The following is a 6,745-nucleotide window of genomic DNA, read 5'->3' as shown; positions in this document are numbered from 1 at the left end:
ATGGATGGATGGATGGATGGATGGATGGATGGATGGATGGATGGATGGATGGATGGATGGATGGATGGATGGATGGATGGTGTTTTACAACGACCAACCTCATCAATCTGGTCAGACCCAAACTACAGTCAGTCAAAGAGCTAATTACAACAAGTATGATGTTAATTTTTAAATTGTTCAGTTGCCATATGAGAACCAATAGGTTTTGTATTAAACTTAATGTTTTGTAGTTAATTTTTAATAATCAAAGTGAGCAAATGTTTTTAAAATATAATTAGATAATAAAGCAATTAAATGCTGTTAACTAAATCTAACTGAATCACTTTGTCTAAAGTTTACTGTGCCTTTAACTGATTAGAACTGACTCCAGGTGTTGTTTTGCTCCATGATCTTTTGTGCAACTTATAGATGTTTTCAGTCYGTTGCCATTTTAAAAATATTTGCAAAATACGTACTTGCTAAGAAAAAATTGTGTTTTTGTTTTGCCTTTTTATCTCATTATTTTTGCACTTTTAACTGTTAAACTGAGAAAGACAAAATTCTACTGGGCCCAACATCATCTGGATCAAATGGCAGAAACAATCTGCATCAAAATATATCTGTTGAAGACATGATAACTTCTTACTAAAGTTGATAAAACCCACAAAACATTGACTTTAGTTATGATATTTAGTGCTTTATAAATAAATTTGATGATGATGATGATGATGATGATGATGATGATGATGATGATGATGATGATGATGATGATGATGATGATGATGAAACACTTCAATATAAATTTTAGGGACATGAAGCTTTTGGATAACAACTTGCACAAGTTGTAAAAGGGCTGAACTCACTATTTTTCCTTTAATACCAGTATTTTCTTTCCCTACAAAAGACGAGAGAGGGGAAAAAATGTTTTCCACTACTGCAACAGAAACTGTTTTTGAAATATGGTGGAAACATTGGTACACGTAAAAGTTGCGAACACCTGGCCCAACTCAAAACCCACCTTACATAAATTAAACGACGATGGGCTTTCAGAGAGCCACCTCCAACTGGGAAATCACGGAAGCTGAAATCGTGGAGAAGCACACCAGCAATTACTGTCTGACTAAACAAACCTCACATCATCACACACACACACACACACACACACACACACACACACACACACACACACACATAAAAGCTGAACGTTAACACACATCCTCATCTCGTTCTAACCTCATCTTCTTTCAGCCGAAGGCAACTGCTGTTTTCACACCTCGAAGCCTGCTGATTGGGATGATTGATTTGTGCAAAAAACATGTGGGAATCAAGTCTGGCAGCTCAGGAAAAAAAGCAGTCTATTATCACAGCAAACATCTGCAATAACAAATGTCTGAGAAATTGCAGTTAAAAATTTAGGGCACAGGTGGAAAGCAGAAGTGGGAACAAGGTGTCGGTAAATGCTTTAAAAGCCACAGATCAATGAAAGACTTTACAGTTGTGTCATCTCATCTGCAGCCGTGTGTTTTGGACACTTGGGTGAAGAGTTGAGCTGAGCTGTCAACGGATCATCACCTGCTGGTGAGTCGAATCAGATAGCAGTAGAAAATGCAAATCAGACTCGGTATACCCAAAAAATATGAGAAGGGTTTTTTGGTAAACGCCTGGCAGAAAAATGTGTCTGAAGGATCTTCAACTTACACCTCTGACATAGATTCAACCACATCAGAGGTGGAAGACATTATGTCTCCTCCGTCTTACCTCCATTGACGAGATCCTGAGCTGTGGCCACAAAGGCTGTTGGTGCCTCTTATGGCTGCCATTCTTAAACACAGTGGTGGACACCCCAGGTGAGGGAGTCCTATCAGGTCTCGTTGGCCAGTAAGATGCTATCTGTAGGTTGAGCAAGCTGTAGCCCAAGTTGTTTCTGAGGTAAAGGTTCAAGTGTGGAATGAGTTGGGTGAGGCCTTGGATAGAGACTCTTTAGTGGCTCCAAGAAAATTGCAGCAAACCGCCAATGACTACAAAGGAAGCAAAAGAGTCTGAGTCTGCTCTACGTTCCTCAAGGCTCTGGATGTTACTGGGCTCTCTTGGTTGATAGGTCTTTGAAACATTGTGTGAAGATCAAAAGCAGTGCCACGAGGTGATGGTTCTCCATTTCAAGAAGGAGGGTGTGTTTCAGTTACAGGGGAATCACACTACTCAGCCTCCGTGGTACGGTCTTTTCAGGGGTGCTGGAGTTGAAAGTCTGGTTGATGGTCCAACCTTGGATTCGGGAGGAACAATGTCAGTTCCATCTCAGCTATGGAACATTGGACCATCTCTTTATCCAGGCTAGGGTTCTTGAGGTGGCATGGGAGTTTGCCCAACCAGTCTACACGTGTTTGTGAAGGTTGACTGTACTCCCCTGGGTACCCAGTGGAGGGTGCTCTGTGAGTATGGGATTGGGGGTCCATTGTTACAGGCAATTCAGTCCCAATACAAATGGTGTAAGAATTTGGTTCGTTTTGCCAACTATAAGTTGAACCTCATCAATCAGACTCCRCTGAGACTGCCCATTGTTCATTACTCATTTCTCAGAGCAGCCAGGGGACAGAAGAGTCTAATTTGGTGAACTCAGCATTCTGTCTCTGGTGTTTGCAGATGATCTGGTCCTGTTGACATCATAGCGCCRTAATTTCCAGAGCTCACTGGGGTGGTTCTCAGCTGAGTGTGAAACATCTGGGATGAGAAGTAGCACCTTCAAATCTGAAGCCATGGTCCTCTGTTGGAAAATATTAGGTTGTCCTTTCTAGGTTGGGCGTGAGTTGCTGCCTTAAGTGGGGGAACTTCAAGTATCTCAGGGTTTTGTTCACAAGTGAGGAATAATTAGGACATGTGATCAACAGATGGATTGTTTTGGCTGCCACAGTACTGCATATACTGAACTGTTCCATTGTCCTGAAGAGGGAGCTGAGCTGCAAGGCAACGCTCTCTGGTTAACAGTTGATCTACATTTTTACCCTCATGGATGGATGGATGGATGGATGGATGGATGGATGGATGGATGGATGGATGGATGGATGGATCAACATCAGACATGCAGGTGGGATCCACATCCACCAGCATAAACTGGAGTCTCTTTTATTCACAAATTGGATCATTCAAAACAGGTCTGACACCCTCAGAGATTTAGATACAGATCTGCACTGAAGAGGACCAGCAGCAGGAATCCTTGCTGACCACCAAATCTACTGGAGGTGGAGGTTGATCTCATGGTTGTTGGGAATATGAACTTTCCATTCTGTGAGCACCCACTTGTTTACTTCTTCTTAGTGGTTTGTGGTGAAGCGTGGAACAGCTGCAGTAAGAGTGGAAAGGGAAAGTGAAATTGGAGGTTCTGTAATTGCAAATTATGACACGGGCCCTCAAGGCAGTTATATTAAATGCATTTATTTTTAATATGTTATGCTTTTTACATTTTCTCCATTAAGTGTGTACTTGTTTATAATTCACATCTGTGGCAAAACACAGGGAAGTTGACCTTTGCTGACAGGGAAAAAGCAAAACCACACAGAAAGTCTGATCTGTGGCTAAAATTACACAATCTAAAGAAAGTGTAAAATTTACTCTTATAGGACTACAGTTTGTCAAACTGATTTTGATTTTTGATATTTTGTTTTGGCCTTTAATATTTAATAAACTGATTCTTTTTTCATCATTAGGTTTGATAACATCATTATACTTTTATGACTAAATATTTGTCAAAAAGCAATTTTACAACAAAAAATTGTCTTTGCAAGACAGTCAAAAGGAAGCAAAGTCAAATATTCGACCTCTATGGAAATATTTGTTTTCCTACTAAACTGTTTTTTTTTTCTTACAGCTGCATTAACAATGCTAAAAGCAAACTATTTTTATTAATAAAAAAAAGAAAAACTGCATTTTAAGTGAAAAACACATGAGTACTGACTGAATGGCTGCTGAAATATGCTGAAAAAACGGTTGTTGAAGTTAAAACAAGCAAAAGGTAGCTAAACAGATGCTTGTTTTGATATCAGGTCCTGGTTCACAAGCAACTTTCTTAAACTAAACAGCAACAAAACAGAATTTCTTCTCATTGGAACTAAATTCACCCTTGCAAAAAACAACAACTTTTCTATTCTCATTGACAGCACCTCAACATCCCCCGTCCCTCAGGTTAAGAGTCTGGGTGTCATCCTAGACAACACATTATCATTTAAATCCCATATCAGTAACATTACTCGTTCAGCCTACTTTCACCTCTGTAACATTGCTCGTCTCCGTCCATCCCTCTCACCCAGCAGTACTGCTRTTCTAGTTCACACTTTGGTCACATCACGGCTATTCCAGCTCCCTACTTTTCGGTTTATCAGCAAAATCCATCCATAAACTACAACTGGTCCAAAACTCAGCTGATCGTATCATCTCCAAAACCCTTTCCACCAGTCATATAACACCTGTCCTAAAGTATCTTCACTGGCTCCCCATCAAATTTCGTATTTCCTATCAAATTTTGCTTCTCACCTTCAAAGCCCTTAATAATCTTGGCCCTCAGTATCTCACAGAACTTCTCCACATTAACACATCTTCCTACACACTCAGGTCCTCCTCCTCCATCCAACTCACTCAACTGCCAGCTTACAGTATCTAACCACTATGGGTTCAAGAGCTTTTAGTTACTCGGCACCCCACCTCTGGACCTCTCTCCCACCGGACATCAAAAACTCTCCTACTGTCTCCATTTAAAAGTAGTAAAATGGTAGCCAGGCTAAATGTGACTGAATAGTGGCTAAAATCTGAACGGTGCATGAGAAGTCAAATGTATTTGAAGAATCTGAAGTCATCTCAATGTAATTTTGTAAGAAATTTATGGTAAATAAAGCAACATATTTTTAAAAGTATATAATTTTTATTTTAAAATGTAGCCATATATGAATGGTTAAAATAGTACAAAATGTGCAGGAGGGCTTTAATTGCAAGCAAAAAATAAAATAAAATGAACATACTGAAAAAACTGTAAACAGCAAAGTAATTATGAAAATGCTGACTCAGTGTTTACACAATAATAGACTTGTGTCATTTTAGCAGGAAACAATCAGTAACTTGAGGGTATTTTTGTAATTTAAGAGAAAATGCCCCTCAGAACATTATTGCTTTATCTTGAAACCAAGTAACTGGTTTATCTTTTCTGACTTAGAGATTTGAATAMTAATTTAATAACCACTTCAGGGCTACTCTGTTTCAGTCAGGGTTGGGCTTATTTAAAATTATTTTATTTTCATTTATTTATCACCGCTGCTTGAATGTCACCAGACAAGCTTGAGTATACCCCCGCCCCCAGGCGCTGAGGTATCTCTGCCTTGTCTCATATAGCCATTTATTACATTTGATAAGCTCATCACGTACTGCATGCAATTTGTTGTTTTCACCTACAAAAGCAACAAAMAGAAGGCTGCAGATGAATAAATACAACTGTATAAAATGTGTGATGTAACAGGAGGAAAATGCAAAGTGGCTTCAAATTAAAATTCTTCAGCAATACGCAAACACATMATTTTACTGATAGTGAGTCATTTTTCTGCTCCTGTGGTTTCATTAGATAAACGTCATGTGCCATTTAGATTTTTTTTTTAAAACTTACCTTTCGTGTAACAACATGATGAACAGAAACAGTCATAAAGTCAGAACAGAGCAAGATGCAGTGAGATTAACTTTATACAGCATGTATGGAACTCCAGTAAGGACAATAATAGAAACAATAGCATTTTATTCTCCTGTTCTTGTGATACCACATGTTGGCAACATGTTGCCACAAGGCCGTTTGTTTAATGAGTTCTCACATTACTAAGGTTTAATTTATGCTTTCATAAACACTTATAAATGCATAATCAGCTGGACTAAATGTGTTTACAGTTTTCACCATTCAGTTGGCAGTAATGCACTGGTTTGTCAACAGATTGTTGGTCAGTAGGTCGTGGTGGYCATCTTGAATTTGGTTGACTCCAAAGGGTAATCATGTAGTTTCCTAAAGKTTTTATTAAAATGTGTCCAATGGTTCATGAGATAGATYACTAACAGACAGACTGAGTTAAGTCCAAAAAGTTATTGGCAAATATTTAAAAAAGGATCTTGCACAAAATCTGTTGGCACTCTGAATGTGTGGATCCTGCTCAGCTACCACAACAGTTTTATAAAATTTACTGTATCACTGACTTTGGGTTGTGGTAGCTCATTTGTCAGCAGTCTCTTCTGGCTRCATGCTAAAAGTAGCACAAGAAAGCAAAACTGCAAGTATGATGAAGTAAATTTGAAYGTGCCAATGTTTTTAAAGAACTTGACCTGTTTACAGGTACTAATGAGCATGTGTGAAATCAGGCACCATGTGCCCAAATATGGTCATATTTTTATACACAAATGCATTTCTAAATGAGTTTTATTTGGTATTTTATTATAGTGCCTCAATGTGCAATGTTGCTAGACGTCAAAATGACTGCAGAACACAGCTGAAATATAATGACACTGTTTAAACTAAGTGTATTTCAACAAACCAGAAGTAGACATGAATATCTTGACTCTAGCACTGACTTGAATAGATCTCATCAATATATTTAAATGGGGAAATATTTTTAATAAAAGTTAAATATTTGAAAATGCAAAAAATAATAAGGCAGTAAGAAAGTTGCAGGCAGTGCTGGCTCTAGCCATTTTGGTGCCCTAGGCGAGTTGAAACGCAACCCCCACTAGTTTACTGTGGTAAACTTAGGTT

Source organism: Austrofundulus limnaeus, unplaced genomic scaffold (genome assembly GCF_001266775.1).
Source record: "Austrofundulus limnaeus strain Quisiro unplaced genomic scaffold, Austrofundulus_limnaeus-1.0 Scaffold61, whole genome shotgun sequence".
Lineage (NCBI taxonomy): Eukaryota > Metazoa > Chordata > Actinopteri > Cyprinodontiformes > Rivulidae > Austrofundulus > Austrofundulus limnaeus.
This window is presented reverse-complemented; position numbering follows the sequence as displayed.